Source organism: Callospermophilus lateralis, chromosome 13, assembly GCF_048772815.1.
Source record: "Callospermophilus lateralis isolate mCalLat2 chromosome 13, mCalLat2.hap1, whole genome shotgun sequence".
Classification (NCBI taxonomy): domain Eukaryota; kingdom Metazoa; phylum Chordata; class Mammalia; order Rodentia; family Sciuridae; genus Callospermophilus; species Callospermophilus lateralis.
In genome coordinates this window covers 21,633,990-21,646,582 of record NC_135317.1, presented here as the reverse complement: position 1 = coordinate 21,646,582, position 12,593 = coordinate 21,633,990, and the positions used below count along the sequence as shown (strand labels likewise).

Here is a 12,593-nt window from a genome sequence, read left to right as displayed (position 1 = left end):
ACTGAGGTCACAAGGCAAATCAGAGACACAAAAAATGATGACAGACAGGTAGATTTGAGCAATTCCAACTTACTATGGCTAAGATAACTTCTAAACTAGAACTGAGATGGGAAACCTGAACTACAATTGATGAATTTCTGGAAGCTTGTTGTGAATGAGTGTGAGAAACAGAAGCTCCATGGATGGAATCTTCTGGGGGGCCCTCATACTCTCATGAGTTTTGTTTCTAGGAGCTCTACCAGTAAAGATTAGAGAACATATCCCACCCGACACTATGTCTGGATAGGCGGTGGTCGGGGGGTTGCCAGTTTGAAATATGCTGCAGGATCCTGTTCTTCACAATGATGCTCTCAGAAAAAAACCTGTTTGAGCAGAGCATAAACTACTAGTGTTTTAGCAGGGACCAAACTACCTGGGAGAAGAAAAATACTCAACTCTAGCTTCTTCTAGTCTTGCTCTCTAACACAAGGGGTAGAGAGACTTAGAATCATTTATGAAGGACACAGCCCAGGGACACAAGCTCACTAAAAACTAAGACCCAATCATAGGACTATAGGACTACAGAACATGTCTCTTCCGCTGCTACCTTACCACTACATTAACAGAGCTCTTGTATGATAACAGAAAGATAAAACAAAAAGAATGGGGAGTCTCAGATACTATTTAATAAGAAGCCTTGAAGAAAACTCAAAGACAACAAGGAGACAAAAAGAAGAGCACCAGAGGAAATTTAAGCCTCTGATGCAAGTAGAGCAAATGTTAAAGACAGACTAAACCCTGGCCAGAGAAGCAAAACCTTCACCGAAAGTACCTGCTTTGTTTAATTCCTTTCACTCAGAACATCAGTACAAGGCAGGTTAAAAGACAAAAGAACGGTGTGAGGAGACAGAGCAAACATCAGAACAAGATAGAGATATGACAGAGAGATTTAAAATTTCAGAACAGAAATTTAATAACTCTGACTAATATGTAAAGAAATCGAACTGAAAGAGTGGGTAAAACAGGTAGTAAAAGATGGATATTATAAGAAAGAAAGAGAAGAAAATGCTAGAATTGAAAGTTACCATAACAAGAAAGAAGAGTGTCATGGATAGAATTTTAAATACACTGGATATAGCTAAGAAAAGTATTAGTGAACTTGACAAAATATCAAAAGTTAACATTAAATTAAATTTTCTTTTTTCTTTTTTATTGTTTCTTTTTAGTTATACATAAGAATAAATTTTGACATAATTGTAAAAGCATGGAGTATAATTTGTTTTAATTCATTCTCCAGTACTTCCTGTCCCTCTCCCCTCCTCCTTCTCCCTATTCTCTTCCCTCTATTCTACTGATCTTTCTGCTATTTACTTATAGTTGTTTTATTAGTGTCTTATGCATGCACTTGATGGTGAGATTTACTATGGTATATTCAGATATGTACATAGGAAATTAGGTGAAGAAAACAATGGAAAAAAAATCACAGAATAACCAAGAACTGTGTAACACTTCCAAAAATATATAACATATGCATAATGAAAATTCCAGAAGCACAAAAATACAATCAAAGCAAGGAATAGAAAAAATATTTGAAACAATAATGACTGAGAATTTTTCAACATTAATGATAAATACAAAACCACAGATCCAGGAACCTCAGAGAATCATAATCAGCATACATATACTATTAGGTGTATTAAATTCAAACTGCAGAAAAATTTGAAAGCCGGAAAACTTGTCTATAGAGGAACAAGGGTAAGAAGTACATTGGATTTTTTTTAAGACCAGGCAAGCAAGAAAAAAGTGGAATGAACTTTTTTAAAATGATAAAAGAAAAGATCCAACAACTTAGAATTCTATATTCAGTGAAATTATACTTTAAAAGTTAAGGGGAAATGAAGAATTTCTCAGAAAAATGAAAATTTAACAAATTTATTGCCAGTAGAACGACTTTATGATGAATGTCAAAGAAAATTCTTCAGAGTGACGGAATTTATGTACTTCAAAGCCTTGGATGTGCATAAAGAAAGTTTGAAGACAGGCTCAAATTAAGATAGAATAAAATTAATTTCTCATTAGGATATTAATTATTGATTGAAAGTTTATGAGTCATTAACAACTTATTTAGTAGACCTATAGACCTATTCAGATTATTATTTTCTCCTTGTATATTTGTATGTTTTAAGGAATCGGTCCCTTTTATCTATTTTATCAAATTGTGGGCATACAATTATTCATATTATTCTTTTATTGTTCTTTTAAAGCCTATGAAATTAATAGTCATGTTGTCTCTTTTATTTCTGTTATGAGAAGTTTGAATTTTCTCTTTTTTTGTTAATTTGGCTACAAGTTTATAGTTAAAATTCACGTCTTTGAAAGTCCATTTTGATTTTATTGACTTTTTTTCTGTTGTTTGTGTTATCAATTTCATTGATTTCTGCTCCAATTTTATTATTTTTCCCCCTTAGGTTTATTTTTGATTTAATTTGTTCATATTTTTTTTCTGTTTTCCTAAGGCAGAAGCAACGTTATTGATGTTAGATGCCACTTTTCGTTTTTGCATTCAATGCTGTAAATTTCCCTCTGAGCACAGCTTTCAGTCTAACCAACAAATTTTGATAAGCTGAATTTTAATTTTATTTCAACTCTTCTCAGACTTCTTTAACCTAGAGGAGCAAGGATAAACATTTAAGAATATGTTTAATTTAGAACTATGTACTGGGGCTTTCCAATTATTTTTCTTCATTAGGGTAAGTAGTTACTTGAGAACAGTACACACTGTTATATAGTTATACATAGTACAAGAGTAACATAAAACCACTATCAGTGCTAAAACCACTAACAGCATTCTACTAATTACCAAAAAAAAATCATAATAGGTTAAAAATCATGTACATAATCTACAACTATTAAAATTTTAAATTCCGCAGATTCCTTTGGAATTTTATATTCTTTTTATTGGAATTTGTTCATTTCATAGTAATACTAAAGATATAAATTAAGATTATTTTAAGCCTTTATTCTGTTCTCTTATCATTTTATCTTTCTTCTCATCCTTAAAATAATTTAGGGACAGCCACTGGTGTTTTTCTCATATCCTGTCGTCCTTGGCTGTCTGCTTACATTTATGAATGAAGAACTACATCAATTACAGAAGGCTGCTCAGAACTTCTTTTGGCAACCATGGAATTCTATTTCTTCATCTCACTTGAGTAAACAAGTTGATCACAACCTCTAAACGAGAAGCTTTGATAGATCCTAAGACACACATCTAAGAAGCAGGCAGGAAATCAGGGGTATTTTTATCTCCATTCTTGATAGAATGAGGAAAACTTGACTCTGGGCATCAACATTGACAAGTGGCAAACCTAACTCTTCCTGTGTCTAGTTCACATCACACTTAACCCTGAGAAAAAAGCCACCATAGAAAGACTCTGTGTGTGTGTGTATGTGTGTGTGTGTATGTGTGTGCGTGCCAGTGTGTGTGAAGACATGCAACTCATGGTCTTACAATCCATGATGTTGATCTTCCTCTCTTCCCATTCTCATTTCCCATATTATTTTGCAACAAGATTAGGTTCTTAAGAACACTTCAGAAGTGAGAGGCTTGCACCTCCTCTAACATTATTTTCTATGCACACTCCAGGCATGAATCACACTGATTTATGAGTAAATAATTCAAAATGTCTCTCATTTTCTACATATTTATCAGTACTTCTGACCTGATGCAGGATCACTTCCCTCTCTCAGATCTCTTATAAATAAACTTGTACTTATTTACTTATTTATAAACTTATACATTACTTTTTTGGAAGAAAATAAAATATAAATTATGTCTTCAGTCTGCTATCTTGAACTTGAAGAATCACACAACCTTTCCACAAGCATTAAATATATCAAATATACCCTATTTCTTTTAATGATATCTTAATATTCCATTTAGTAAGGGTTCCATCATTTATTTATTTACTGATTTTGTTTATTTATTATCTTCTCATGTTTTGCTCTTAAACATGATATAATGAATTACTTTTTTGTTATTCAAGTAGTATCTGCCTTCATTTAAATTACTTTCTTTGGATCAATTCCCAGAAGTAGGATTACTGAGTCAAAGGAGATATTTATTTTTATGACTCAAATGGTTTTCCCAAGGAGTTATGCCAACTTACAATGACACCAATAATAAATGAGAATAATAGTTTCAATGCACTTTTTCATGTTTGGTCTTTAAAACTATTTTAAATATTTGTTTTCCAATGACTTTTAAACTTACTCTTTCTTAATTAGTTTGTAAAGCCACTAATTATTGCTTTTGCCTGCCTAATTAGTAAAATAAATGGTTTAAAACAGTAATCCTTTCGATTTCTTTTTTTTAATTAAAGCAAGACTTGATTCACATTCTTTTGATTTTAATGCATTCACATTTAGCTAATGAATTAAGAAAAATTAGTTCCTACATTGTAATCAATAATTTCACCTTTCTTTACTTCTCAACTAAATCCAGCATTCCATTTTCACTACCAGTAAATTACTTTTTAGCTGAGCAGCAAGGCTTTCTCTTGCCTATATAATTATAACACACACAGAAGAACAACACACTGCTTGATTTTAAAAGGTAAGAAATTCCTTTTAAAAGTAATCAACTTTAAGAACTTACCCACTATTGTTTGAATCCAAGAAAAAATTTGTTAAAGAAGATTTCTTTTGGCATTGTTTGCTAATATTGTTATCTGCATAGTGGAAATTGGTTCCAAGACCCCTATGGATACCAAAAATCTGCAAGATACTCAAGTTCCCCATATAAAAAGTCATTGTATTGCACATAACCTGCATATGTTCTTCTTTATACTTTTAATCACCTGTTTATTGTATATAATATCTAATTTTAAAAAGTCATAAAATAGTTGTTTCATTGTATTTTTAGGGAATAATTGCAAGAAAAAACATTGTGTATGTGTCCAGTAAAGATGCAACTCTTCAAATATTATTGATCCACTGTTGGTAGAATATATGGATGCAAAACCCATTAGATATAAAGACCATGTCATTTTCAAAACAATCTAGTAAGGTATTTTTTAAAAATTCTTTGTTCTTTTTAGTTATTCATGACAGTAGAATATAATTTGACATATTTATGCAAACACAGAGTACATCTTATTCTAATTTTACTTAATAGCAAATAAGAAACAACAAACCAGGAAAGCTGCTTGAATTTAAATTTTGTTAAGAGGACCCTTAGAATAAAAACTGATGGTTTCTAGCCAAGGGTGAATAATTAATATATATATATATATATATATATATATATATATATATACATACATACATACATATACATACATAAATGTATGTATATGTATATATTTATATATATCATGCTGCATAGATAATAAAAGAACACCTGTTTATAAATAATGATTGATTGGGTCATTTAAAAAAGGGTGATATCTATTTAACCTCTCATTTTAAGACAATCATTCTCAACATGTTGTGTAAAACTATATTTAATTGATGCTTTGAGCCTTGAGGTTATATAATGAAAAATACTTATATGAAATATATTTTGTTCAACAGAGTTATAGAAATAAAAACTCTTCAAAAGAAGTAAATGTGTTTAAAATCCAAATTATAAAATAAAAATCCTGAGAGTATCATGACCCATCTGTGTGATAAAGACACAAAGTTTCTGCGTGGATTACAGTTGTAGCCACTATTGACTGATGGTCAATTTGGAGGGCGCAGATCTGCAAGCACATGCATATGAAGTAGTTTGAAAACAAAACAGCCTCACGAACTGATGAATTCTGAGTACCGGCTCTCAGAACGTTAGGGAACAGACAGCTGTGGATGGTGAGAACACGAAGTTAAGGGAATAATTCTATAAAATGGGCCCACTCTGCTGACCCCCACATGTTTTGTTTTCCAGGAAGCAATTTACGTGCAGTTCTACCTGGCCTAAGTGGACAGAATATATCGCATTCCTCAGCAAACTACCTGTTATCTGCAGGAGAAATGCAGATAATGTCCATTGAAGGAATCCTGATTACCCTGAAGGGAGACACTTTTGAAACCTTTTCTACGCACCTGGTCCTGAAACTCAGGGAGATAAGGCTAATTCCTCCTAACAATAAAATCTATAAGAATCTATGATTAAGAATTCAATGAAAACCAATCAGCATGGGCCAAAGAGAGCTAGAAATGTCATGGAGAGGGGACTTAAAAGTCTGAGGTCATCTTGCTGTCAGCCCAAAGTTGAAAGGTAGAACTGAGTGAGACTCTCTGGGAACTTCTTTGGGATCCCCAATAAAACTACAGTGCAGGAAAGGCATATTGTCCCTCTCCTTTCTGAGAGGACCCAATCTGTATTTGGGGTAAAAATGGGAGTTCATAACCCACTTGAATCTAATGTATGAAATATGATATGTCAAGAGCTTTGTAATGTTTTGAACAACCAGTAAAAAAAAAGAATATAAAAAAAAAAAAGGAAATATCCCCTGCCTCATTTACCATCCCTTCAATAAACTCATGCCTGCTACTCTGAGCAATGTGTCTGAACTCTTTCTGACTTGATCACAAGAATCGGAGCTTGAGGGGGAGTCTTTGTGTTGCGTCAGTTTCCTGAGAGGCCCCAGATCTGTAGCAAGAAGACATCTTTTATTTTTAAAAAGATGTTAACAATATTGCAGAGGGCTGAGGGTTAAGGATTGACTAATAAAACAGAAAACATTTATAAGGGATTAGGATTCGTATCTTCAGATCTTTGCCTTCACTGGCTGTGTTTTTACATTTCACTTTCTTCAAGTAGATAATAATACGATTAGCTGAAAAACAACAGTGACACAATTTCAGCTTACACCTCGAGGAGCCACATGTGATGGTGACTCAGCAAGCATCCTGCCCAAGAAATACACTCTTTTAGTTCAAATCTTCAGTATTTTTGTCTTTTCTGTAAATGTGGTGATCATTATATTACCAAAGAAATCAATACTGAATACTGATATATGCATTCTATATGATCATGATGAAGTACACCTAAAAATGATGGGTCCTTGATGAAGTGATTTTAAGCACCTTGTCTTTATAATGAGGTGGAAGCAGACTATTTGGGTGATAATGAAGCAAATAAGGGGAACAAAAATCACATCTCACTCAAATGTGCTCACACGATAACCCAAACCTGACAGAAATCCAGGCAAATCCTACATTGAACACCAGCTGAGCAGAAATTCTCCTGAAATCTGTTATGATGTGAATGTGTCTCCCAAATCCCCTGTTGGAAACTTCATCCCCAGTGCAGCAGTGGTGAAATCCCAGCACAGATGTTTGAGTGGGGGGCTCCACACACAGGAATGGACTGATGCCATTGCTGAAGGATGAGGGTGTTCATTGTGTGAGTGGGTGTCTCATGGAGGAGGGGTTCCACCCCCTTTTGGTTTCTCTATTCCTCCTTTTGTCCTTCCACCTTGGGAGGACACAGCAAGAAGGCTCATATCAGATGGCAGTCCCTTGATCATGGATTTCCAAGCTTTCGGAACTGTGGGCCAATACATTTCTCTTCTTTATAAAAATTAAGACAAAGCCAAAGAACATAGCTTTGATTTTATGATTTTTGATAATCTGTAAATTCCATCTCAAATCCTCAGAATGCTCCATTGCATGTAAATGTGGATACAGATATATCTAGATTCCTGAGGGCTGCTTGTGTCTTCCCTCGAGTGCCAGTTCTCCTTTCACAAAGAAAGGGGAAAAAAAAAAAGAGCCCTTGACTGTTCAAAAGAAGCACACCTTTATCCTGCTGTAATTGAGACTCACATATAATTCAAGGAAACAAAATGCTTCCTGTTCAGCAACACATGGAAATGGTACATGATTTCCAAGATAACCTTATAAGATAGATACTAATATTGTCCTATTTTTCAGATGAGGAATATTAAGATGCAGAGGGTTTGAGCAGTTTGTTCAAAATTACACATTTGATCAAAGGAATAGTAGCATTAAACCATACCTGGATTTTAGAGCTAATGTTCTGAAACATTAAGCGATACTGCCTCCTCAATGTGTTTGGAAGTGTCTACTTAGCCATCTGAGTAGATGTTGAAAGTGACTCAGTAACTGATAAAATGAATAAAATTCAGTCACAAAGGAATATTCCTTAAATTCTCAAAAATGCAAAGGTTGTTATGCCTCACAGATTTCTTTCATACCTTTAGCATATTTTTTTTTCTAGCAGTGCCAACTGAAGGTTGCTTAATTTAATATTCCTTGGGGACTTTTGCTGACAATGTGGTTTTCTCTCTTTTAGCAAACACAGAGATGATACATTTAAGAGTTACATGAAAATCTATAATTATTCTCCTGGCATGACCTTTCTCTGCTCCCAGAGGGAGCCACTAAAACCTTGATGGAATCTGGAATGTTAAAGGAAAATAAGACATTGCCTCCTCCTGTTAGAATTCTTGGTGTCCAAATCATAGCAGTTATTAACAAAGCAGTTTCTCAGCCCTGAGGACATGCTAAATAGTGAGAATGCCGTTGTGATGGAGGCGAGTGAAACTGACATCATATAGAAGCTTCAAATTGAAACATGCTCATAAGGCAATCAACATGCTGTTGTGTGAGACTCACTACCTGATCATATATTGTAAAATCCTGGCATTATTTTTTCTTCAATTAAAAATAAAACACATTATGAGGTATCTTTCAAAGGCTGTCTTTTGAAATTTATGAAAATAAATGCACATATTATTGTTCATTTTCTAACCACTAAAGTCTTGAATCATCCCAAATCTGAAAACTACCCATATGAAACGAACTTAAAAGAATTTTTTTCAAAATAAGCCAATTATTATTTCACAGTTAGATGAGAAAAATTTCTATTATTTATCTTGATAAGCCAACTTTCAGGGACAGACTATATAACTTAGGTGTTAGCAAATCATCCACTATCCTTGTTACCTTATTTAAATTCAACCTCCACCCTTAGTGTTTAACCCTGGTTCCATTTTGGCATGCAGTCTTTGCTATAGCAAATACTCTATAATGTCTGCTCTTTCCTCAGATATCCAGACATGCTACATGGAGCTAAATATGTTAGGGGTATATTTGGAATGCCATGAATGTGTTTCCAAATCAATTTGAAGCTTCATTTAAAAAGTACATTGCATTAGTAGGTTTATATTACTGTTACATCTATTATAGCAAGAAGATATTCAATAGATACATATTAGCTTATAAAATGCATCAACATTTTTCATAAGAAGTACTGATAGCTAATAGCTATGTAGTATAAAATCTCCAATTCCCACTTTGGAAAGTATCCATAATCCATATGAAAATAACTTAAAAGAAACTTTTTTCAAAATAAGCTAATTATTGTTCTTTCACAATTAGTCAAGAAAAATTTCTATTATTTACCTTGATAAGCCAGTAGGTTTTTACGGCTATCTTGGCTTTTCCTAAGGTAGAGGGGTGAAGATACCTGAAATATCGACTTAGTCCTACCTCTTCTTGGATATTTCAAAACTGGACTGTTTTTTAACATATTTTATATATTTAATATATCTTATATATAACATATTTTATATATCCATATTTTATATATTCTAACACTATTTTGTTTCTAGTATGCCCTTTCTGGACACTGTTGATGAGTCAAGGAAAAATAAATAGATGCCCAAATACATCTCAATGCTTTATAGGATAAGAAGCAGGCTCATGCCGCAGCCCGGCTGCAGCAAAATAACCGGGGGTGACGAACAACTTGTGTAGATTGATACAGCAGGAGTGGGAGCCCTTTATTGTAGGACAGGAGCAATATTTATACATTCCACACAGCTTATCTTAATTAGCATAAACTAGATACAGCAGTCAACCAATAAGGAATCTCTACACTTAATGGCTTGCTGGCGTTACTTCACAAACCACTCCCTCTGCCATTTTGCCAGGCACCATTCAGACTTGTTTACAGACTCTAACATTTCCCCCTTTTGTTTAATTTAAATAACAACCATAGTGGTTTTTACACAAACACCACAAACAATCTGCTACAAGCAGAAGGGGAGGATACAAAATGCCACAATACCAAGCCAATTGATGGCTTCATGCAAGATGCCCTTGGAAAAATTATACCAGCAATAACACCATTAGCAAAGATACAGAGTTACAATTTGTTGTAGATTACAGTTTGTTGTCTCAGTCCAGGTAAAGCAGTGTCTCAATAGATTAACTCACAGTCCAGGTAAATCACAGTCCAGGTAAGTTCTGCAGGCAGCTAGCTTAAATCACAGTCCAGGTAAGTTCTGCAGGCAGCTAGCTTAAATCACAGTCCAGGTAAGTTCTGCAGGCAGCTAGCCTAAGCTGTAGTAGCAGAAACAGCAACAGCTCTGAAGTCTTGTCCATTTCTCAGCTGAAGTTTGGTCCAGTTGTCAGCAACACTGTAAATTCTTCCACTTTTGTTTTCACCGGCACTGGGACGAAGGCAGGAACTCTGCATGGCTAAAGAAAATCCTGTAGTATTCCAGCAGGCACTAAGAAAACAACCTTCTAAACAATTTAGTACATTATCTCAAGTTTTTTTACATTTGAATTAAGCCTTAATAGTGCTCATTACTCATTAGCCTCCAGGTGTGGGAGAACCATTGTAGCTTAGTTATTGGCATTGAAAATGACCAAACATCTGGGATGCCGGTATCATCTTTTGCAGGCTGTAGCATCCCGGGCAGCCCCAGATGGCCCTGGGGAGTGTCCCGGACTCTACTGCTACTGGGCACAGGGAGCAAGAGCCTGCGAGACTGTGCCTCCAGGTCAGGTCTAGATTTGGGCTCTCGCAGTGGCGTCCCACTCCCCTGGGCAGGGGGGCGGGAAGAGCCGGCAACTGCCGCTTGGAAAATCCTTGCTGCGCCATGACCGGCTTGGGCAGGTGGGAGCCGCTGCGCCAATTTACGCACCCTCCAATCACGAAAAGTATTCAGTAATAGCCTTTTGCTGCAACTTTTTTCCTGATAATCCTTCTTCTTCTGAACTTTCTCCTTTCTGAATAGAGTTCCTGGGCTTCCATCAATATATGCCCTAACTATTCTTGGTTCCACTGGGGTGCATTCTTCCCTTAACAATTTACTTCTCACCCCTTCCATATTTTCATCATAAAGACAATACAATATGGGCTGCTGGCGGTCAGGACTCCGGGGCCGGGCGGCGGTGCCATCTTGTGCCCGGGGCCAATGGGGAGGCCGGAGAGGGGGCCCCTGGGGGCGCAGGGGACTACCTGAACGGCCTGGAGTCTGAGGAACTGGAGCCTGGGGAGGTGCTGCTGGAGCCGGAACCAGAGCCCGAGCCCGAAGAGGAGCCACCCCAGCCCCGCGCCCCCCAGGGAGCTCCAAGCCCTGGGCCTGGTTCGGGAGCCCCTGGCAGCCAGGAGGAGGAGGAAGAACCGGGACTAGTCGAGGGTGACCCAGGGGACGGCACCATTGAGGACCCGGAGCTTGAAGCTATCAAAGCTCAGGGCTCAGGGAGATGGAGGAAGAAGCTGAAAAGCTGAAGGAACTACAGAACGAGGTAGAGAAGCAGATGAATATGAGTCCACCTCCAGGCAATGTTGGCCCAGTGATCATGTCTATTGAAGAAAAGATGGAGGCTGATGCCCGTTCCATTTATGTTGGCAATGTAGACTATGGTGCAACAGCAGAAGAGCTGGAAGCTCACTTTCATGGCTGTGGTGCAGTCAATCGTGTTACCATACTCTGTGACAAATTCAGTGGCCATCCCAAAGGGTTTGCATATATAGAGTTCTCCAACAAAGAGTCAGTGAGGACATCCCTGGCCTTAGATGAGTCCTTATTTAGAGGAGGACAAATCAAGGTGATCCCAAAATGAACCAACAGACCAGGCATCAGCACAACAGACCGGGGTTTCCCACGTGCCCGATACCGTGCCCGGACTACCAACTACAACAGTTCCCGCTCTCGATTCTACAGTGGTTTTAACAGCAGGCCCCGGGGTTGCGTCTACAGGGGCCAAGCTAGAGCGACATCATGGTATTCCCCTTACTAAAAAAGTGTGTATTAGGAGGAGAGAGAGGAAAAAAAGAGGAAAGAAGGAAAAAAAAGAATTAAAGAAAAGAAAAACAGAAGATGACCTTGATGAAAAAAAATATATATATAAAAAAAAGATATACTGTGGAAGGGGGGAGAATCCCATAACTAACTGCTGAGGAGGGACCTGCTTTGGGGAGTAGGGGAAGGCCCAGGGAGTGGGGCAGGGGGCTGCTCATTCACTCTGGGGATTGGCCATGGACACTTCTCAACTGCGCAAGCTGTTCCCCATGTTTCCCTGCCCCACTTCACCCCCTTGGGGGCTGCTCAAGGGTAGGTGGGCATGGGTGGTAGGAGGGTTTTTTTTTACCCAGGGCTCTGGAAGGACACCAAACTGTTCTGCTTGTTACCTTCCCTCCATCTTCTCCCTGCCTTTCACAGTCCCTGCCTGCCTGCTCCTGTCCTGCCAGGTCTACCACCCACCCCACCCTCTTTCCGGCTCCCTGCCCCTCCAGATTGCCTGGTGATCTATTTTGTTTCCTTTTGTGTTTCTTTTTCTGTTTTGAGTGTCTTTCTTTGCAGGTT

General features: G+C 37.1%; 1 pseudogene; it reads left to right on the top strand.

The window, feature by feature from the left end:
• Positions 1–11,451: 11,451 nt before the first annotated feature.
• Positions 11,452–12,027, top strand: LOC143379318 (polyadenylate-binding protein 2 pseudogene; annotated as a pseudogene).
• The last annotated feature ends 566 nt before the right edge of the window (positions 12,028–12,593 follow it).